Source organism: Adiantum capillus-veneris, chromosome 13, assembly GCF_014529385.1.
Source record: "Adiantum capillus-veneris isolate H3 chromosome 13, ASM1452938v2, whole genome shotgun sequence".
Taxonomy (NCBI): domain Eukaryota; kingdom Viridiplantae; phylum Streptophyta; class Polypodiopsida; order Polypodiales; family Pteridaceae; genus Adiantum; species Adiantum capillus-veneris.
In genome coordinates, this window is record NC_140943.1 from 104662681 (window position 1) to 104686785 (window position 24105).

Sequence of the window (24105 nt, forward strand, 5' to 3'; positions counted from 1 at the left end):
TATTCCCGATTTATCAAAATAATAAATGTTTTACAAAGAGAGCTCCGAAAAATGGTGTCCGTGTTAGCTTCCTACTAACAATGGGGCATCACCGTCGAGAGCTATGGTCTTAATAGTGGATTCCTACTGGGCTTGCCTATGGCTATGGCTTAACCATTATTGAGCTATCAGAAGCTTAACACGAGCCGATACTTTTTTGGTGTTGAAAGACCCTCTCTTCTATTCCTTGCAATTAATGATATTCGAGCCACGGGTACAGAATCTTGAGTGCCTTTTCTAAAGGGGTTAAGAGGAGTAACAACTAGGGCTTGAAGTGCCAAAGTACACCTAAAAATATTACACATAAAAGTTGTTAGAATGGATGACAATAGTAAAGAGAGTAAAATTAATGTTGATAGCTTTGATTTTGCTCATGAGCAGGCTACTAATGATGCCCCTATGCTTGTTAACTACCTTGTTTCTAGGCTTCAACAAGCCATGGGAAATCCATCCCTCCAAAGTGAAGTGCAACGGCAGCTACGTGCTCACGGGATTCTCCAAACTCCCCACCAAGAAGAGAGAGTACATAGGAAGCCTCCTTGTGAGATTTCCAAAAGAGGCCCCTCTCCAATTCGGGAAGAAGAAGAGGATCTGTACGAAAGGCTCAAAAATCTACTACTTGACGATGCATCTCCTTTCCAAAGGAGAACTCAAGAGCCCCCACCAAAAGAACAAGAAACAAGTGAGTCGCATGCCACCTCAATGGAGATGGCTCCACGAAGACGGCGGGAAAAATGCTCTCCATCAACCCCCTAAACGAAGAAGATCATCACACACTTCTCCACACCATAATTCAAAGAGAAATGACAGAAAACAAGAGAAGAGTTAATGGCCTAGTAACTTGTGTGTCGCTAAAAATAGCATAAACATAGTGAGCATTTCATTAGAATATATTCCTAATGAGCATAGCAAGAGTGCTTAGATGGAGAGAGCAAAAAAAGCATAACACCTAGTTAGATAGGCATGAACAATACTTCAAAAGAGAGAGAAATTAAGCTATTGACAACAATTGAGGACCGGATTTACATGGAGCCGGTCCCCCCTCCAAAAGGCTTTGTATTATAGGTTTCCCCCATCAAGGGAGACATTTTACAATACAATACTTTGTGTTCCTTCAATAACTTGCTGGTGCAATGAAGATGGAAGCTTCAAGCACCTAGCTCACACTTATAAAACACAACATCAATTCCTTCATGGTCTCAGACCCAAGACCTCACACACCTTCAAAGATGGTGAGAGCTAGCGGGGTATGAGAGTAGATTGAAAGAAAGAAGGAGTATTCTTACGAGAAAGAAGTATATCTCCTCACATAATCACTCATAAAATCTTAGCATAGCTTAGTAATTAGCATGGTAGAGGAGATGAGCATGCATTGGAGTTTAGCTCTTGGTTGGATTTGCATCACAAAGTCAAGAGTTGTTAGTGTAGGCCTCCCTTCTCACAAGCTTGGAGTAGATGATGAGCTTTCCATTAAAGCTTGAGAAGGATAGAGAGTCTTCTTTGCTTCACACATGAGATTGTGTGAATGTGTTTGTGATAATGCCTTGCCAAAATCAGCCCCCTCTCTCTCTTGGTCGACCCCTCATGATTTTTACTCATACTGGCATCCCATTGGACCCTGCAAAGCTTAGCCAATGATAATTAAGAAGCATAAGTGATAGCCTTGTGACATGTACGTGTTCCCCTTTCCCCTTTTGTGACAGCTTTAGGTAATTAATTAATGCAATTAAACTCTCATTGGACCTCTTAGTTTTCTGGCCAATAGGAATCAGGCAAGCCAGTGGGCTACTAAATGCTCATTGGACCCTTTGGGAGACTGTCCAATAGTCTTCTAGAGAGATTAATTTCTATTTGTTCTTTTATCAAGTGTTTTAAAATGAATTACACTAAATGTACTTTAGCCTAATTCTCATTGGTCCACCTCTATGGCCGTCCAATAGGAATTGAATGCATCTTGGGGGCAACTGGGTTAGGGAGCTGACATGTGTCCCCTATTCCCTTTGTGTAAAGGGAGCCTGCTAGAGTGTGTGTTTCTCTCTCCTCCCCTACAATTTGGGCTCGCCCCCTCCTATCTAAGGATATGTGAAGACTTTAGGGTCTTCACGTAAGCATTCAATTTTACCTAGAGTTTGACCATTGTACATAACCTTTGAATTTTGGAACCTTAACATTTTGGAAGTCTTAATGGGCTGAACCTTAGGGTCTTTGAAACCCATTGTTGCACATTGCTCTTTTGCAGATGGCCCCCTCTTTGGATCCTTATTTTCCCTCCTTTGGATCCCTAATGTGACCGATCTTCCAGCTTAACCAATATTCTAAATTTGTCTCCCCTGGTACTACCCCATATTAAATTATCAATTTAACATGAGAAAATCATTTAGGAGAATATCTTAGTTATTATGACATTATCTCTTTCTTGAAATCATAGTCGTCATAGACTATGGGGTAGAGAAGATAAAGCCTATTCATTAGTCCTTTTCCTAGCAGGTAGAGGATACCTATCTTACCCTACGACATCATTCCAGAATGGATGACTAATCCATTTGGCGCTTGAGAGCCTAAGCTGCCGCAAGCATGTGTGTGCATTAGTCGTATCAATCTTCCATAGTAGTGTGACAAGCTCTACTTGGTGTTTGGAAGACGTCGTCTCCGCAAACTTGATCTTAAGCATGCATACTTCTTAACATTTGTGCATAATAAAGAAAAGGAGAGTCTTATAAGACAAAAGCTTTGTTCATTTTAAACATTGTACATTTGATTACTCTAGGGAAGCATTGTAAGCATTGACAAGGTTTAGGTTATTCTTTAATTGTATGCCTTGCATCCATCTAGCATCTTCAAAAGGATAGTTCTTAAACTTAATAAGATACCGTCGGATAATCTTACCGCCTCTCAATACCTTGTCTTCATGTCGGAGAATGGGCTCGGACTACAACACCTCTTCTTGGTCCTTGATCTCCGGTGGGTCTTCAATAGTTGGTTCTTGAGGTGGCTCTCCTTTGTAAGGCTTTAATAAGCTCACATGTAAAGCATTGTGTATGAGCCAATGATTGGGCAACTTGAGTTGATAGGCCATGTCATTGATTGGTCTAAGAATCTGGAAGGGACCATAGTACCTTTTTTCTAACTTAGCATAGTACTTTCGGTGTCCCGTAGGATTCTTGCCCGTCGTGTGCCTTAATCGAGCCTTGGGAAATTTAAGCAAGACCCAATCATTTTCTTTAAAGGCTTGGGATCCTTTATGTTGATTAACAGTAGCCTTTCACCTTTGCTATGAGATAGAGATAGCATCCTTAATCTTTTGGAAAGCTTCTTGTAGGTCTCGGCTATATTCATTTGCAGCGAAGATCTTCCCGTGTACTTTAAGTAGCAAGGGACTTTTGGATCTTCCCTCAATTACCTTGAAATGTGCTTTTCTTGTGGAGGTATGTACAACATTATTGTAGACATACTCCACTAAGGGTAAAGTGGGACCTTTGATCTACTTTCGTTTGTAGGCTTTTAGTAGATCAAGAATTGTTAGGTTAGCTATTTCACTTTGGCCATCCGTTTGCGGGTGATAGGCTGAAGAGAAGTTTAGCCTTGTCCCTAAATTCTCAAAGAGACCCTTCCAAAAATTACTGTTCATTCTAGGATCTCTATCCAACACTATGGACATCGGCAAGCCATGGTACTTGAAGATTTGTGATATGAAGAGGATTGCCATTTGATGGGCTTTGATAGTCTTTTTGACAGGTATAAAATGAGCTTATTTGCTGAACCTGTCTATTATCGTCCATATTCCCGTATTCCCATGGATAGACTTAGGCAATCCAAAGATAAAATCCATGGATATGCTCTCCCATGGTGAATTAGGGATTGGCAAAGGTTGCTTCTCTCTATCAAACTTCGTCTTTTGGCATACCACACATTTAGAAACATACTCTTGTATGTTTGCTTTCATGGTAGGCTAATAGAAATATGTTTAAATCCCTTTTAGGGTAGACTACATTGCTCTATGCCCCCCATAAGGAGGAGCATGGGATTCATACATTACTTTCTTACGTAGTGAGCTAGTAGCACATAGTCTATTGCCATAGAGAAGGTAACCATCTTGTAAGGTAAATGGTTCCTCTTTATTCCCTAGCACAAGGGCTAAAATCACATCTCTAAAATTGAGATCAATAGCGTACTCATCTATCATAGAAGATAGATCATTGTGAGTTGCTATGGAAACCGCATTCACCCTCGGTCATCTTGAGAGTGCATCGGCTACTTGATTATGCTTGCCAACAATGTGAGCAATATGAAAATGAAATTGTGAAAGAAAATTTGCCCACCTCATTTCTTTATCGGAGAGCTTGGTCTGTGTCATGAAGTACTTAAGTCTTTGGTGATCCGTCCACAAAATGAAAGGAGTCCCTGTGACGTAATTGGCCTATTAACTTGAAAGTAGCAAAAATTAATGAGAGTACTTTTGAGAAATTACTTTGTGAGAATAGCGGGTGAACATAATTGAAGATAAAAACAAAGGAATAGCAATTAGTTAACTTGGCATGAACAATACTTTTGCAAGAGAGAGAATTTAGAGAACATGACAACAATTGAGGACCGGATTTATGTGGAGCCGGTCCCCCCTCCAATAGGCATTTGTATTATGATTTCTCCCATTAAGAGAGACTTGTTACAATACTATTTTTGTGTTCCTTGTAACCTAGGTGATGCAATCAAGATGGAAAGCTTCATGCATCACAAGCATAACATAAATTTTGTGGAAAGCTTTAACTATCCCAAGCCTCAGTCCCAAGACCTCAAACACCTTCGAAGGTGGAGAGAGCTAGCAGGGAATGAGGGTAGGGAAGAGGAAGAAGAAACATTTCATAGGAGAAAGAATTAGTTTCTCACTTATCATCACTCTTCTTGCTATCATACATAGTAGCATAGTAATGAAGATGGAGAAGATGGCAAGCTTAAGCATTGAAGCATGCCTCTTGGTTGGATTTGCACTCCATAGCCAAGAGTGTTGGTGTAGGCTCTCAACCTCTACTTACTTGGAGAAGGAGAGGGAGGTCTTGCACTTTGCACAATGCACAATGAGAGCGTGTGTGGGAGAGTATACCCCTCAAGAAACCCCCTAGCTTGCTTTGGTCGACCTCCCCTTGTAGCTCATGCCTGAAGCTCATTGGACTCCTCCAGGCCTAGCCAATCACAAGCAGGAGGCATTACAAGCAACAAGGGTAACCTTGGGACAAGTGTCCCCTCTTCCCCTTTGAGAGAGAGGACTTGATAAATACAAAGACAATTAATTAAATCTCCTAAATTATCATTGGACCCCTTGGGTGGCCAACAATTAGGCTTCAGGCACACCATGAGGGCAATATGAGGAGGAACTTGACAAGTGATCCCTTTGCTTTCTTTGTACTAGGCATGCCTTGTGTGCGTGGGTGTGTGTTCTCTCTCATCCCCCCTCAGGTAGGATCGCCACCTCCTTGTAGGGATTGGATCTTGACTTTTTGACACCTCAATCCCCTCAAGCTTAGGCCCAGTTCCCACCACAAGCTTGGCCCTTAAGCACTTCAAGCTTGGGCTGGGTTCTCACCTCAAGTACAACCCTAGCATCCCAAGCATGACAAGAACCTCAAGCATCTCAGGCATCATGCACCTCAAGCACCTCAAAAAACTTAAGCTTAGGCTGGATTCCCACCTCAAGCTTGGGCTGGGTTCCCACCTCAAGCTCAACCCTAGCTTACCTAAGGTCAAAGGACTTTTACACTAACTATTGGAGGTCTTCAATGAAGCTAACCATAAGGTCTTATGCTCCATTGTTTAGCCTTGCTCTTTGATAGAACACCTCTCATTTGGGCCCCTTTACCATTGGCCCCTGTTAAGTATGGAGCCTGATTTACCCTTGTAATTTTTTGTGGTAAAAGCGCACATTTGTAAGGCCCCCATTATGAGGAGAAGCCATCGTGCGTGAAGGAAAATCACTCACCGGAAACCAAAATTTTCACGGACAAGAATCGGGGCAACTTTAAAGGCTTCGGGGACAGAGGCCCCCGAGACTTTTTTTTCGCCGGAATATTCCTTTTCGCCGGAATATTATGGCCGGACGGCGGTCGGAAAGTGGTCGGAAAACAACCGGTCGGTTGGCCGGTGGCCGGTAGTCAATGGCCAATGGCCGGTGGTCGGAAGTCAATGGCCGGTGGCCGGTGGTCGGAAGTCAATGGCCGGTGGCCGGTGGCCGAATTCAATGGCCGGTGGCCGAATTCAAAAGCGGACTTGTCTTCTCAAGGGCGGCCACACATGGGCGGATTGGAGGGTCCGATTTGGACTTATTCGCACAAGGGCGGCTACACATGGCTGTCTCTCATAAGAGAGGGCAGCCCTTTTGGCCTATAAAAGGAGGCCATTTCTACACACATTTCATAGTGTGAAGTTGATGCAACAAGGTGAGTGTGAGGTGGTGAGAGTGAAGCAAGGCGGGAGCTCCATTAAGGGTATAATCCCTTTGTAAACTACTTCTTGTTTTGAAGTACCAAAGCCATTGAGTGGCTGCTTTCCCGTGGACGTAGCCCACATTGGGTGAACCACGTATATCGTGTGTACTCTCTCTCTCTCTCTCTCTCTACACTATAATCTCGTGTATATAAATTTGTCTCTCTCCATTAAGTAATCTACTCAATTATCTATTTAGCTACGTCTTATTTCCTAACAGCCCCATGTTGAGATAGATATTCAAGCACATGTATATATCTTAACCCTTGTTCTTGTTTATTCTCCCACATTAAATGATCAGTTTAATATGAGAAAATCATTTGAGTTGGTTAGATATTAGATTTGATGACAATACCCCTCTCTTGAAATCATATCGTCCTTGACTATGAGGTAGAAGAGATAAAGCCTTAGTCATTAGTCAATCTTACTTAGCGGGTAGAGGATCCCTTTTTACCCTACAATATCTTTCCAAGATGGATGACTAATCCATTTGGTGCTTGGGAGAAATAGATGCCGCAAGCATGTCTTCACTTTAGTCCATTTCATTCTCCCAAAGTAGAGTGACAAATTCTACTTGGTGTTTGAGAGACGTCGTCATCACAAACATGAGTCTAAGCATGCCTACTATTTAAATTTGTGCACAATTAAAAAGAGAACTAGTCTTTCAAGACAAAAAAAACATGGGTCATTTAAGAGAAATTTGTACATTTGCTAATGTAGCATTGTAAGCATTGACAAGGTTCACATATCCTTAAGCTGCATCCATCTAGCATCTTCAAAAGGACAATTTTTAAACTTATTAAGATACCGTCGGATAATCTTACCATGTCGTAGTACCTTGTCTTCATGCCGAAGGATAGCTTCAGGTTGTAACAAGATACCGTCGGATAATCTTACCATGTCGTAGTACCTTGTCTTCATGCCGAAGGATAGCTTCAGGTTGTAGCACCTCTTCTTGATTTTCAACTTTGGGAGGGTCTTCGATAATTGGTTCACTTGGTGGCTCTCCTTTGTAGGGCTTAAGTAAGCTCACATGAAAGGCATTATGTTTGAGCCAATGGTTGGGCAACTTGAGTTGGTAAGCCGTCTCATTGATGGGCTTCAAGATTTGAAAAGGACCACATTATTTTTTTGCTTAGCATAATACTTTTGATGGCCCGTAGGATGTTTTCCTGTCGTTTGCCTTAATTGAGCCTTAGGAAACTTAAGTAAGACCCAATCATTTTCTTTGAACGTTAAGGCCCTTCTGTGCTTGTCAGCAGTAGCTTTTTGCCTTTGTTGAGAGATGAATATAGCCTCCTTAATCTTTTGAAAAGATTCTTGTAGGTCACGGCTCCTCATCGGCGGCAAAGATCTTTCCATGTACTTTCAGTAGGCAAGGGACTTTTAGGTCTTCCCTCAATGATCTCAAAGGGTGCTTTTCTCGTAGAAGTATGTACAGTATTATTGTAGGCATACTCTATAAGAGGTAAGTACTTTTCCCATTGTGAGCGTTGATCTACTTCAGTAACATAAGTCTTGAGTAGATCGAGTATCATAAGATTGGCTATCTCACTTTGGCCTCCATTTGTGAGCGGTAGGCCGAAGAGAAATTCAAACTTGGTCCTAGATTTTCAAAGAGACCTTTCCAGAAATCACTGGTCATTCTAGGATCTCTATCTGACATGATGGATGTTGGTAATCCATGGTGTTTGAAAATTTGAGATATGAAGAGAGTTGCCATTTGGTGTGCCTTAATAGTCTTTTTGACAAGAATAAAGTGTGCTTGCTTACTAAACCTGTCGACTATTGTCCATATTCCCGTATTCCCATGGATAGACTTGGGCAATCCAAAGATGAAATCCATGGATATACTTTCCCATGGTGAATTTGGGATAGTCAATGTGGCTGGAGTAATCCGGGTTGCTTCCCTCTATCATACTTGGTCTTTTGGCATACTACACATTTTGAAACATACTCTTGTATGTCCAGTTTCATGGTAGGCCAATAGAAATACGTCTCTACTCCTCGAAGATTAGGTTGAATACCTCTATATTTCCCCACATAGGGAGGAGCATGGGATTCATACATAATTTTCTCACGAAGGGAATGGGTAACACATAGTCTATTGTGGTGGAGAAGATAACCATCCTGCAAGGTGAGTGGTTCCTCTTTCTTCCCCAAAGCAAGGGCTGACATTATGTCTCTAAAGTCAGGGTCAGTAGCATACTCATCTATCATAGACGATAGATCATTGTGAGTAGCTATAGACACCACATTATCTTTTGGTCATCATGAAAGTGCATCAACGTAGCTTGGAGGACTCCGTGATGCCCTCGTCTCCAAAGGTCGCATCAAATTGCTGGATGAAGGCCAACACTTTGTCGGTAGCACCAAAGGTGCCATCATAGGTGAGAAAAGAGATAATTTTTCCTCCCTCTTTGAACTTCTTTAGTTTTTGTGACCTTCGCCATGCAGGATATGACTTATGATGTCCTCCCCTCTTGTATTCTCTAGGAGAATAGCCATAGCTTTCGTCAGAAGAGGAGGAAGGTGAAGAAGAAGGAGAAGAGGGTGACATCTTTCTAGCCCTTTTCTTCCTTTGTTTCCTCTCTTCCCTTTTGGAATGACGAGGAGAAGGACTATGTGTTGATATTTTCCTCTTGGGAGGAGTGGGCGATCGTCTAGACCGCCGTCTTCGTGGAGCCACATCTTCAGAGGGACTTAAAGTTTCATTGATTTCTTGTTCTTTGGATTCCTCCTCTCGTACGGCAGAGAGTCTTCTTTTGGGGGTCTCTTCAAGAGGACTCCTAAGCTCTTTCTCCTCTTGGAGAGGAAGGGAAATCCCATAAGTGAAAAGTTGTTGTGTAACTTCGGCTTGCAAAAAGCAGCGTTGCCCATGGCTTGCTACAACCTAGTAACGAGATAATTAACAAACATGGGAGCATCATCATTAGCACCTCCATGTGCACAATCAAATCTATTAATGTTCATTCGACTCTCTTGATTATTATCAGCCATGTTAACAAAATTTATGTATTTACTTAGTGTATGCTTTGGCAATTCAAAACCTTAGTTTTCACTCCTCTAAGCCTTTGAAAATTTGCTACACCCACATATCGAAGTGGTTAATTATAGAGAGTAGTGGAGTAGGTCTAGCATAGCAGAGTTGCCAAGGGCTAGCTCCTTTTGGACTTCTTATGGCTCAATAATGGTAAAGATGTGGGAAAGTCTAAAAAGACTCCATTATTAAGTCCAAAGCTCCCGCGGTGTGCATCATATCCCACATAGTGGGCTCAACAAAACCGATAATAGATCCCAATTCCACTTACCCTAATATAATTAACAAATCAACCATTTATAGGCTACTTAAGGACCTCTCTTCTTAAGCAAGAAAAGAAAAACCAAATGCTCTGATACCAATGTAATGTAATTGGCCTATTGACTTGAGAGTAGCGGAAATTAATGAGAGTACTTTTGAGAAATTACTTTGTGAGCATAGCGGGTGAACATAATTGAAGATAACAACATAGACATAGCAATTAGTTAACTTGGCATGAGCAATACTTTTGCAAGAGAGAGAATTTAGAGAACATGACAACAATTGAGGACCGGATCTATGTGGAGCCGATCCCCCCTCCAATAGGCATTTGTATTATGATTTCTATCATTAAGAGAGACTTGTTACAATACAATCTTTGTGTTCCTTGTGACCTAGGTGATGCAATCAAGATGAAAAGCTTCATGCATCACAAGAATAACATAAATTTTGTGGAAAGCTTTAACTATCCCAAGCCTCAGTCCCAAGACCTCAAACACCTTCGAAGGTGGAGAGAGATAGCAGGGAATGACGGTAGGGAAGAGGAAGAGGAAGAGGAAACATTTCATAGGAGAAAGAATTAGTTTTTCACTTATCATCACTCTTCTTGCTAGCATACATAATATCATAGTAATGAAGATGGATAAGATGGCAAGCTTAAGCATTGAAGCATGCCTCTTAGTTGGATTTGCACTCCATAGCCAAGAGTGTTGGTGTAGGCTCTCAACCTCTACTTGCTTGGAGAAGGAGAGGGAGGTCTTGCACTTTTCACAATGCACAATGAGAGCGTGTGTGGGAGAGTATACCCCTCAAGAAACCCCCTAGCTTGCTTTGGTTTCCACCCCCTTGTAGCTCATGCTTGAAGCTCATTGGACCCCTCCAGGCCTAGCCAATCACAAGCAGGAAGCATTACAAGCAACAAGGGTAACCTTAGGACAAGTGTCCCCCTTTCCCCTTTGAGAGAGAGGACTTGATAAATGCAAAGACAATTAATTAAATCTCCTATATTATCATTGGACCCCTTGGGGTGGCCAACCAATAGGCTTGAGACACACCATGCGGGCAACATGAGGAGGAACTTGACACATGTCCCCTTTGCTTTCTTTGTACTAGGGATGCCTTGTGTGTGTGTGTGTGTATGTGTGTGTTCTCTCTCATCCCCCCTCATGTAGGCTCGCCACCTCCTTGTAGGAATTGGATCTTGATTTTTGACACCTCAAACCCCTCAAGCTTAGGCCCAGTTCCCACCACAAGCTTGGCCCTTAAGCACTTCAAGCTTGGGCTGGGTTCTCACCTCAAGTATAACCCTAGCATCTCTAGCATGAAAAGCACCTCAAGCATCTCAGCCATCAAGAACCTGAAGCACCTCAAGAACCTTAAGCTTAGGATGGGTTCCCACCTCAAGCACCTCAAGCTTGGGCCGGGTTCCTACCTCAGGCTCAGCCCTAGCTTACCTAAGGTCAAAGGACTTTTACACTATCAATTAATATAAAGTTTATTCTCTTGTAAGACTTGAAATATTACCTGGAGGTGTTGCTTGTGTTCGTCCAGTGAATTAGAGTAGATGATGATATCATCAAAAGAACACTCTAGTAAAGGTTCGATAAGGCCTAAATAGCTTCTCCACAAGCGGTTAAATCTGTTGGTGCATTGGTCAAGCCAAAAGGCATGACAATGTATTCATAAAGACCAAATGTAGTGCGAAATGCAGTCTTTACAATGTCTTGATCAACTATCCTTATTTGATGGTAGCCACTTTTTAGGTCAATTCTTTTGAAGTAGGTCAACCCTTGTAGCTTATCAAATAGGTCTTCTACTCGTGGAATAGGAAACCTATTCTTGATAGTGATCCTATTTAGTGCTCTATAGTCAACACATATACGATCTGTGCCGTCTTTCTTTTGTAGTAATAACACGGGTGAGAAAAACAGAGATGAGCTAGGCCTAGTCATGCCCTTCTCAACTAACTCATGCACTTGCCACATAATCTCCTCTTGTTGAGCTTGAGAAACTCTATAAGGATGTATATTAGACGGTGAACTTCCTAGAATAAGTTCAATTGCATGGTCATCATTGCCTCGTTTAGGAGGTAGTTCACAAGGGATGTCGTCAATAAAAACATCTTGAAATCCCTTGAGAAAATTGGATAACTCTAATTCCTTGTGATTGTTTATATTTTCTTTTGCTAAAGCATTAGGTTCATTTTGAGAATCTTTAACAAAAATCATGTACACAGAAATAGAGCTCTTTATTGACTTTTTGAAAGCTTGCATATGTACAATGGGTATGGTGTTACCCAACTCCTTAGCATCTATGTACATATCTTTTTCCCTGATACTAAAGTGGATTTGCCTTTCAGGGAAAAACATTGGCAGCCATGCAATCAAACCATGGTGCTCCTAGGATTACACCCTCATGCTTGAGAGGAGAGATAAAGAAGTCCTCTTTGTCCACATAGCTTTGGACATGGAGCCTCAATTTCCCAATTAAGGGAGTGACTGAAGCTTCTTGCCAATTGAAAGCAACATCGGCGGGTAGGACATCTCCCATCTCATAGGCTTGGATGCCTAGCTTGGTGACCAACTTAGTGGATATGAAATTGTGAGTAGAACCAGGGTCAAAGAGAATAAAAGCATCATGTTCTCTTACCTTTCCCCAAGCATGGCATAGAGGAGATCCTTTGTGGTGAGCATCCTCTTCTTGCATTTCAACCAAGGTAGCTCTAGGAGGCTCATTTCTTGTATTCTTGTGGGGACAAGCACGATAGGCATGCCCTTGCTCCCCACACTTGAAACAACGGTTATCTTTACGATAACGCTCAAGCTCTTCAGGAGAGAGTTTATTTTTGCCTTTATAAACTCCCTTCTCCTTAGATTTTTTGTTATTGGAGTTGCCTTTAGGAGACTTTTGGACATTGTCCTTCCCCTTAGGCTCATTGTTACAGTCCTTGTTCTCCGTGGGCTTAAGAGTTCTCTTAGCCCCTTGTTGGAAATTGATTTGTGAAGCCACCATGGTACGGTGTATGGCTGCAAATATGGTGCGTGGTCTTTGAAAGTTGACATACTCCACCATATCTTCAGTTAGACCCCGCACAAAATTGTTGTTTTTGCTCTCCAAAATCCATATTTTTGAAGACAGTGGCTTGGAGATGTAATTCCCAAAACTTGTCTACATATTTGTGAATAGATTCGTAAGGAGAGAGCTTCAAGCTTCGCCATTCGGTGAGTACTTTGTCTTTGGCATTGGTAGCCAAAAACTACTTCATGATGGAAGCTCTTTAAGCTTTCCATGTTTGTGGAGCTTCACCGTTTTCCCATAGGCTAGACCACCATTGCTTTGCAGACTTTTGAAAATGCATAGCTACATGGCGTAGCTTAGAGGACTCCATGAAGCCCTCATCTCCAAAAGCTGCATCGAATTGTTAAATGAAGGCCAAGACTTTGTCCGTAGCACCAAAGATGCTATCATAGGTAAGGAAAGAGATGTTCTTTCCTCCCTCTTTGAACTTTTGAGCTTGAACAACCTCTTCCATGTGGCATAGGATTTCCTATGGCCTCTTCTTTCTGGTGGTTCGAAAGTTGCACCATCACTTTCTTCACAGGAGGAAGAATTTGAGGAGAATGGAGAAGAGGGTGACCTATTTATTGCCTTTTTCTTCCCTTGGTCCTCCTTGTCTGCACCATCACTTTCTTCATAAGAGGAAGAGGATAAAGAAGATGGAGAAGAGGGTGATATATGGCCACAGCAGGATCTCCTTGGCATGGGGAACCAAACCATATGAAAATTGTACAAAATGGCAACAATTGACAAGTACCATGGTTGCTACCACATGACTTGAAAATTGCACTTAAGCCAAGAAAATTGATAAGCTATATCATGTTGTTAATCTAGAGAACCCACTTGAAGAGTAGAATGAAAAAATAAAGTCAAAGGGCAGGACAAAGGTCAAGAATTCCAACCTGGATCTAGAAAGACCAAGTCAGAAGGTGTCCATACACTTTTTGGGCCTAATATGGAGATTTAGATGTCCAAATTAATCATGCATAGCAAGGATGGGATCAAGGAGAGGTGAATATACAAAATATGTGAGAAAATGTCAAATTTGGCACATATGACACCTATCGTGGTTGTTGCCATTTGTCAAATTTTTTGAAGTGTAGTTGACCATGAGAAAGTACATTCAAGGGGATTTTAATGACACCTCATCTGCCAAGATTGGACACTTTGAGCTTAAGATATTGACCACACTAACTTTTAGAGCACTAAATGCACAAATGACTGATATTTGATGATTATCCAACTCACAATTGGATTTTTTTTCAATTGTTTGCCACAAGATCAAATACTCCCAGGAAAATGCGACACCAAAGAAAATCTATTAGGTCAACCTGGACCACATCACATGATGTCCAGAGCTTGTATTATCAACAAGGCCATCCAGGTGCAACACGGCCTCAGGGTTTTCAATTGCGTATGGAAAGATGAGCAAGAAAAGAGATGGTAAGCACCACAAATGCCCAAATATTTCAATATCATTGCATATACACCGCAAAATGCCAACAGAGCCATATCAAGGCCAGGAGTTCAGGATATCCTCTCCTAACCAATAGTACGAGTGGATTACAGAAGGGTTCATGCATTGATTACCACTCTCCAAAAGGTGGATGAAGAAAATATGATGGCTACTCTTACAAAGGCTGACGGAGAGAAGGTTATAGTAGGGATCACCCCGAATTCCATAGCAAAAATCACAAAATTGCCAAGGGGAGAACCGATAAAGCCACAAGGCTATGATGACAAAGATTTTAGTTCTATGAAGCTGTCAACATTCACCAGATCAAAGAAAGAAGGACAAAACATTTGATGAGGGTTCTGCACCAGCACCTATACTTTGATAGACAAACCAGATACATGAGGCCCAACATGAACTTAGCTTCAACCTTCCACAAGTTAGTACCACTACACAGGCATGTGCCTATTGATTTAGCCAAATGGGGCTTCTATCGGCTTGTAGTAGAGTCTAAAAAGAAGCAATGGCCAAACCATCCAGTATCCCACACCCCCCGGGAGTCTAATTCTTAACAAAGATTATGGCATGCCTAGTCGGAGAGCAGGACTCACTGGAGGATGTCCCAAACTCTAATGAATGGGCAGAAAGGGTAAGACAACCGAAAGCAAAGAAGGTGGTAGCCCTGTCTACATTTGCACAGACCACAAGAGCTAAAAAGACAACACAACTAGAATATGTAACAGATGAAGGGGACTCCAACTCCAAGTCAGTTGGATCAGAGACTGACGAGGAAAAGATTGAGCTCCAGAAATTAGACCCCACCACCCAAGAAAGAAAACCTGTGTCGGCATACTCCAGAAGACTGGAGCAAAGGGAACAAAAAGCTAAGGATGAACAAGAGAGAAAGTTGAAGGCAGAATAAGAGAGAGAAGCAAAGAGAGACTGCTCAAAGAAGAAGAGACACATAAAAAATTAGAAAAGAAGAGTAGGCCCAAAATCTTTCAAATATGATGAGGGCCAAAATTAAAGAACAAATCGGCCAAACATAAAAAACACAAGTAGAAGAAGGAGCAGAAGGGGAGGAGCCTAAAAGGATGAAAACTCAGGATCATCTTGAAGAAGGTGCTTCCACTAGAGAAATAAGGACAAAGAGAATATTAGACCGCCAACAATCTACTGAAACAAGAAACTTTCGACCAAGAAAATTTCATAGATATGATGGACCATATCTACCAGCAGGAGGAGCAGGCAAGGTAGGGTCAACAACTGGGAACTCAACAACAAGTAGAACCAAAGATACCAAGCCTTGTGTCTACAAATATCATTCACATGGAGTCCCTACCCCAAAATGAAGGCTTTTAGTTAGAACAGGCAAGCCAAGTCCACAAGGAAAGCACAAAGGAGGATATCCCATACGGACCCCTCACCGAGGAAGAACATGCCAAAAATACCAAAGCCTAGAAGAGACCCAAGCTGTGATAGAACTACCAAATTCCTTCTTAAAGGAACCTAGTCTAGAGCCAAAAACACCCGAGTAGACTACATGTGAAGATGATCAATGAAAGGCATGACGACCGATCAAGAACAGGAATTGAAAACTCAATAGGTAGAAGGCAGAGTGAACCAGCTTGAAGGCTTATGTTAGGGGGTCGCCGCGACGGACGTCTACAGCATAGCTCTCTGGCACTAACATAATGTCAATACTTAGGGAAAGTGACTCGAATGGGACACGGAGACTCTATGAGATCGTCAACCTGAACCTTAGCAAGAAAACCAACACTCAATGATTAGGGAAATCTGTCTATGTCCTTTCTCACAGCTCTAGGTCATCACGCCATTTTGGCACTCGAACGGACTCAAAATGCAACGAAACTTTAGGAGGAGGTCTAGAACACCTAGGGGCACTATCCTAGCAAGTCTGGTTGCAATCCGACAAGGTACCAAAATCACGATCCATCATGAAAAAGGTCTTGAAAGCTGTAACAATTCTATCCAGAACTGTCGTCCTATGGTCTAAGAACACTCTCCTATAGTCAAAACAACAAAAAATAGTGATTTAAGCACTCAAATATGCAATTATAGCTCATAGACACGTAGTCGTGAACCACATCAAAACTGACAATGCTTACACAAAATTTAAGGAGCAAAGAAAGAGGAACACAATGCAAGTTTCGGAATCGAAAATGGATTACCCATTCATTAACTGCGATGATTACAAGGTGGAGCAGCTCGTAGCTTGAGCATACATTTTTTGAGCTCCCTTCTTCTAAAGATAAGCCTCCCTTCACATTAAGGTCATTGACCTTTATACCTAGGGATTTCTAAATGGCCAGTGGCCAGCTCACACGGACCTTTACAATTGTCATGATAGAATTACAACTCAAGGAATTGACTGCTACTCTGAAATTAGGATTTACACAGAGTATTACTACACTAGCTTGGAAAGCTAATAGAGTACAAATGTGGTGTCCGGCTACGTGTCCGGCCAAGTGGCATCCGTTCGGTTTGTCCTCAAATATTCCCCCCTTCCTAATTCGTGTCGTCCCTTGAGATGACCTTGTGCAGTCTTGTCATAGGGTTGTCTTCAGCTTTGTCTTCAAGGTTGGACTGCACAAGGTCGTCCCTTGACACGACCTTGTGCAGTGTTGTCATAGGGTTTTCTTCAGCTTTGTCTTCAAGGTTGGACTTCAGCTTGAGAAGTTATTTGTCGTTGATGACGCTCCCCCCTTCCTTGAGTGATTCATATCTGTTGTGTTGTTGATTCGTGATTTGAGCTTGATTGTTGCGGCCACTTTTCTTCTTGTTGCGCATTTGCCACTTCGTTGCCAATTTGAGTCACCGTAGAGATGGATGTTGATGTGTCTGAGCTTGTAGAATTGATCCTCTTTGTTACGTGGAATTTATGATGGATTTTCTTTCAAGGTCCATTGCAATTTGAGTTTTCCACAACAGGTAGCCAATGTTGAAGCACTATCTGAGCTACGTATGGTTGCTTTGGATAGCTTGCTTGCTGAATTTTTCATTGCTTGTCATTGTAGGCCATTCTTTGACTTGCCATTGTTTGATGGAGCTTTGTTGTCATCCTTGAAGATAAAAGATGCTCTTGATAAGCATATGCAGATCTGCAATTTTTGCTCCAAGTCATTGTCGATTGATTTGGGTAGACATTTCCTTATTGTTGATGTAGAAGAAATATATACAAGAAGTCGATGATGAGGGTTTCTAGATTAGGGTCTTAAAACCTGGATGACCAAAGGGAAAAAATCCGGTGGGAAAAAGGTGCCTTTGGTATACTTTCTTATCGGAGTTGAGCATTTGGACTTGAAGTACCTGTCATGCAAGGTGAGTGCTTGGGAGAAACAAAGGAAGAGTGCCTAATACAAGTGCCAATTATGGGACACTCTATATGCATATGAAAATTTGTCAAACAAAAGCATGTAGTGTAAGAGATGGAGTTGATGGGTGCTTCAAGGAACAAATGTAGCACATGTGATATCAAAGGATGTCTCAATAGCTTCCACGTTTCCGAGAAGGGTTTTCCCTGTAGAAGCTTCTCCACTCATACCTCACGCCATGTATTTTTAATGGAGACTTTGACTTACCTGTTCAAGGCCAGAAACCCAAATTCCATAAGTTCTTGAAATTTAGGCCTCTTCCATTGTGTTGGTCTTTGGATGTAACCATTTTGTCGAGTAGGTTGGCATATTTTGGCTCCTCTTGACTTGCTTGTTTTATGTTGATACTTCTTTGTAAAACAAGTCCTTCAGCTCTGATAGGGCTTGATGTAGCCTTTGCGTTAATTTCCATGAGAAGCGATTGTCAAGATGTGTGGGTTCTTTGTGATTGAGTTTCCACTAGCAATTTTGGAACCCATCTTAATGTTTTTGGTCCTTGTGTGAGCGTCTTTGGCATTTTATCTTCTGCTATAATTTGATGGACACTAGGTTTCAGTATCCAAACCTGATGATTTCCATTATAAAAGCCTTGCTTTTCTAATTGATGACAAGGTATCCATCTGTAGATTGTAGCAGCCTTGGTTGTAATTGGCTTCTGTTGGCTTTTGGTTGTCATTGCTTGCTTTGGGGTAGAAGCTTGTGCTACCTGATTTCTCTTTGTTGTTCTAGATTGAGCTATAATTTGTGGTAACCATATTTATGTGTTACCTTCATAAAACCCTTGTGCTTCGAGTAGGTTAACTGGAATCATCTGCTACCTCACATGTCTTTCTTGGGTACTTTGACTAGCGTCTGACTTTCGTACCCAAACTTGTCAAATTTCTTTCTTGGAAGGTCTTTTATTCTGCCTTTTGTGGCTTTTCTTGCTCCTATTTGAGTTGTTTGTCTTGCGTTTATAGTGCATCTTGTTCAATGTAGAATACGTTGGTTGAGGTGGGTAGGTCCAGGCTATTATTTTAGGCTTTTTGGTCCAAACATTAGCGTTTCCTTGGAAGCAGCCCTAAGCAGTGATTGACTCGTTTGATGCTACCCCCCCTGTCACTTTATGTTGTTGAGCTTGTACTTGTGCTTCATGTATCCAAATTGGGTCTTTGACTTGGATGTGCTCTTTGGATACCAACACTTGGTTGACATTCTTTGGCTTCTTCTGGATGCTTTTTGTTGATGGAAACTTTGGTTGATAGACTTTTTGTTTTGGTTTCCATTGCATTGTTGATGGTTTGGCTTTTGATGTAGAGGCTTCTTTGGAAGTTTGATGTAGGCTCGTTGAAGGTAAAGTCGTCTTGCAAAGTTGATATACTTCAGTGGTTACCTTTGCTTTACCTTTTTCTGCTATGCTTGGTTGCTCCTTTTTGCATTGACTTGAGGTGCTTTTGGGGCCTTTGATGGTGTTGTTGTTGAATATTTTCCCTGTGGTTGAAAGAGATGTTCCTTTAGCTTTCTGTCAAGACCAGACTCTCTTTGATGTGATGGGAGTCGATGATGTGGAAATTATCCTTATACTCCCCGGTACTCAACTTGAGTACAGCTTCTGCCATGCCAAAGCTAGGAATTGGCATTGTTGAACTTGTGTACACGATCTCCTCTAGCTCGATGATTAGTGGCTTTCCCATCATGATCCACGTTCCATAAATCATTAGATTCTTTGTTGCATTTGGATCTATCATAGTTGAACATGTGATTTTGAGTCCTGTTTCTCCACATATGCTAAATTTGATCATCATAGGAGACAATCGACCTTTGTCCTTATCCTTGTTCTTCTTTTGAGCTTGCATTTTCTGAACATTTGACATTGAACTTGGAAGCTTTTCTCCTTCATCTACTTTCATTTGCACTTTTTCTAGAGTCGGCTTCTTTGAAACAACTTTTGCCGATTCTTCAGGTATGTCAATGATGACATATTCTCGTTGTTGCTCTACTTCCTTTGTTTGCACCTTGGAACCATGCTCCATGATGTAGCAATCTGTCTCAACTTTTTTGCTTTCACACTCACAAACTTCATTAGCTTCCTTCAACACCTTTATCGTAAATAAGGGAGTTATATCATACCCATCTTCATCGCAAAATTTAGTCAGGGTTGCCTCATTCACACACACATCAAGAGTCGCCAGTATTTGATCCCATCCAAAGGGTTCAAATAACTCCTCTGGAAAAGGCTCTGGAATGTATGTCTCATCTTCTATTGAACGCTCTAGGATGCAATCTTCCTTTCTAAGACTTAAACTCTCAGGAGCTCCGTACATCCAAATATGCACTTTGCTTTCCAAATTAGTTGTAGAGTTTAAATCTTCCCCCAGGGTTTGTGCTACATCTCTATAACTATGATTTGTGACACTGATCTTCGTAGTGACATCCTTGTGGCTCAAGTAGATATAGTCATAGCCCCAGTCTTGTACCATTTTGAGCTGATGCATGAATGATCTGCCCAATATGATATCAAAGTTGTCGTTCTTGTCAAAATTCATTATGGCAAAGGTGTGCTCATACTCTATGCACACGAAGATACAATGATTTTTTCTAATATTCCTATCGGTTTCTCTATGTATCCATTCGCTAATTGCAGTTTCATTCGAGTTTTCCTAAGAGCAGGCTTTCCCCATTTTTTTCATATCTCTTTGGTTGCAATGGCAATTCCGGCCCCACTATCTAATATAGCAACCGTCTTTACTCCTTTGTACTCAAGTGTGTTTTAGGGAAAAACTACTCCCCTGTTCATGCTCACAAGCACGACACAGACAACATACTTATCATCCGATGACACGACTAACCCGTAGGTGCACAGAGGCAATTTCGTTAGCTTGTCAAGCTGAGACCAATCTACACATACATACTTCTATGATGCATCAATCATTAAACCTTGTTGAATGCAACCCACTCTATCCCTAAATGCTCACAACACCGTTTACACATCAAATGAACTCGGAATCGCATCAAACTAACTAGGCACCATCCTCTCAATAGGATATACTTACCTATAAGTCTAATCTCACCAAATTTGAACCCTAGTTATCTCGAATACAGTCGCGATAGACTCATAGGTCATAATCTAAAAGTGTGCGAAACCTAAATCTATGAGTATCTACGTGTAGTTAATCTCCCACTCATTCCATAAAGCACTTGATTGTTGAAAACAGACATTGTTTGTGCTACTTACAAGCAAAACAAGCTCGAGGAAGGATTGATCACGCACAGCTCGAAAATGTGAATGCGTGCCGTGGGCACGTAGCTCTCGGAGAGGCTACCGCGATGGTGTGGTCACGTTGTGAATCCAGTGGGGGAGAAGCACGTAGTGAAGAGAATAAGACACACTCTCTCTCTCTCGCTCCCTCAGACTCGTACGACACAGGATTAATATTCAAATGTTATTTAAAAAAAATGGTTCTAAGGTTTTCTTTTATACTTTAGTCACCTTAGCTCAAAAATGTACATGGGGTTCTCTTCATCATAATTGCAAAGTGGAAACACATCTAGGTCCTGACTGACTGATTAATATTTACATAGCCCAGATAAGTGGATCAAAATGATAAGACGTCTTTGACATAAAAATGGGAATTTGATAGGCTTTACAAGGTGGGCTCATTACTACAGTTGTACAAGTTGGGCTCCAACACTCCCCCCCTCCTAGTTCATGTCTACCACGACATGACTGTCTTTGTCTTCAGTGTCGATGTCTTCCTTCCTGGTTGATTTGATGTAGAAACGCATCATATCGCATAGACTCGCTCGCCATTAATGGGCCAAAAATTTTGGATTTGTACATGAGGAAGCCGGTGTAAAATGCTTCTTCGAATGTTTGGAGATGGTAGCTGGGAAAAAAACATTAGCCGTCTGAAGTAGGCATGCAAAACTGGCTGTGTAGGTCGCCCACTTAGATCATATGACAGCTCTGATATGCTTCTTTCTGTATTCATGTACTCTGAAGTCCAGCTTTCTGAGAACACTGTGAGACAGGCCAAAAAAGTCCGAGCTATTTTACATAGCATCTTGCAGGATAGGTCAAGAGAGCCTCCGAATTCTGCGATGGCGCCCTGAAGGGTTTTCACTATTTAAGAACCGGATATTCTCTCTCCTTTGGCAGGCCCTGGTAATACTGGATAGTTTAGCCATGTAGGATTTCTGCTTTGTAAGGCTTTATGTTGGGCTGTAGGTGTAAGTTCGGGGTGTTGGGCAAAAAGTCCTATCATTCCTCAACTCAGGCGGTGCATTGACTAAGTGGATTAGGTTGTTAGGGTGATCCAAAAGCCATTGACGCCTCCACTTTGGCTGGCTATCTACTATTCTGTTTTGTTGTTCCCGATCCTGTAATTCTCCTTCAAATACTGGCACTTGTTCTTCCTTTGCGAGCTGCCGTCGATGTGTCAGAGTTTCATATTTCAGCAGAGCATAGGGTAACATAGGGGCATTCCATTCTTCCAGTAGCTCTACTGCTGTCTCGCCTGATCTGAAGAGCCCTTGTAGCATCTCCTTCTCTAGTTGCATGGCCTTGTACCACATCATCTCTGATTGCTTTTCCATTTGTTCGGCCAGCTTCTGCTCTTCAAATTTTGTGACTGAATCTTCGTCTTCTTCTTGGTTTTTTGAGTCAGTTTGATCAGTCTGCGTATCTGGGGCTTCATGTTCATCTGATTCTTCCTCATAGTCATTATCACCCCCATATAGTTTTGCCAGTCTAGCCAAATCCGTGGCTGCTTGCTCCAGGTGCACCTATACCTACCCTTGGTGCAGTTTGGAGACTTGCAATTTGTGCAGCCATTTTTCGATTATTGATTTGGAGTGTTTGAAATTCCATCTCCTTTTGGGCTGCAGACTCCTCTAACTCTTTTACCTTGATGTGCAAATTTTTATTTTCCTCCCTTAGGGACTTGGAAACAATGTTTTCTATTTCACTGTCATGAGTTGGTCCTTGTTGCTGTTCACTTTGTAAGTCCGAGATTTGCCTTTGCAATTGATCCTCTGCTCTAAGCGCACTTTCGGCTATCATTAAGCGTTGTTTTCTTTCCAATTCCAGCTCTCTCTTCAGTGCCGCCACTTCTTCTTGTGGTTGGGCCACCGGTGTTGCTGGTAGCAACGTTTTTTGTTTCTTTGCTAGTTCTATCTCTCTTGCATGTATATCTGTTACTGCTCTCAAATCATTCACTTCAATTTGTAAGTCATCGATTACGACTTGCAAACTTTTGACTGTTTCCAGGGCATCTTGCTTTTCTTTCTCCAACCTTTGGATTTGTTCATCTCTGTCATTGACGTCTTCAAGAAATACATTGATTGTATCTTCACAAATGGCATTGAAATTTTCTGACTCCTATAAATTTTCCTTGAGGTGGTTTACTCTGCTTTTGAGCCCCAAGATCTCAGCATCTCTAATGCTAATCAGTTTAAGGGTGTCATCTCTTTGCTCTTGCAACTTCCTAACTTCTTGATGGGTTGTTTCTAACTTCGTTTTGTTTGCCCTGTTCTGATCGGCTAACCACCGACTGTGCAGTCTTGTTTGATTTAGTAGGGTCTCCATTGATTGTAAATCCAGGTCTATAGTATCTTCCAACTCAATTTCTTGAGAGGAGGAAGCTTTTTCTTTTTTCAGATCCACCTCTTTTTGCTTGCCTTTATCAATGTGTGATATTGTTCCAGTGTTTGGGTGACCATCTGTCCTTTCTTCTTCTTCTTCATTGGGTGGTGTATGAACCCTCTCATCACGATGTGAGCTCTCTGAATGCGAAGGAGAGTCAACAGGTGGGGTTGATTGCCTCTCACTTGTCTCTGGCCTTGGAGATGGAGGTGGTGTTTCTTGTTCTCGTGAAGTTGGTCTCAACTGATCTCTCAAGGTTTGGAGATCCTCCTCTTCAAGTAGCAGTTCTGGTTCATCCATAGCATTCCTTTCTTGGATGTACCTCTCAAACCAGTCGATCTCAAAAGCTGGGTTGTGTTTATTCTTTGTTCTCAATGTTTAAGTGCTACTAGAGGGTCTCCAAGTGGCGCCTACATCGCCTCGTAGAGATCACTCAAGTACAAAGCCTTCTAGCATCCTTTGTGATCTGAATCTCCATCACCTCATTATCCATGCCTGCCACCCTGCAAGTTCCATCTTCTTGGATAGTCTCAATTAGGTGTTGTACCGTCTTGAAATCTATCCCCACTGGTGGTAGTGAAACAAAGTTCCACAAGCCAACTTTTTTCAGCCATGACCTTTGCGGTGATCTTTTCAGGTAATTTTCTGCCTCCTTTGGGATCATTACTGTATCCACTAAATTTCCTTTGTCATCCACATAGGAACCTTGGTAGATTTGAAAGGCTGCTGCCTGTTGCACGTCTGCAGGTATCCAGGTGGCTGCTGG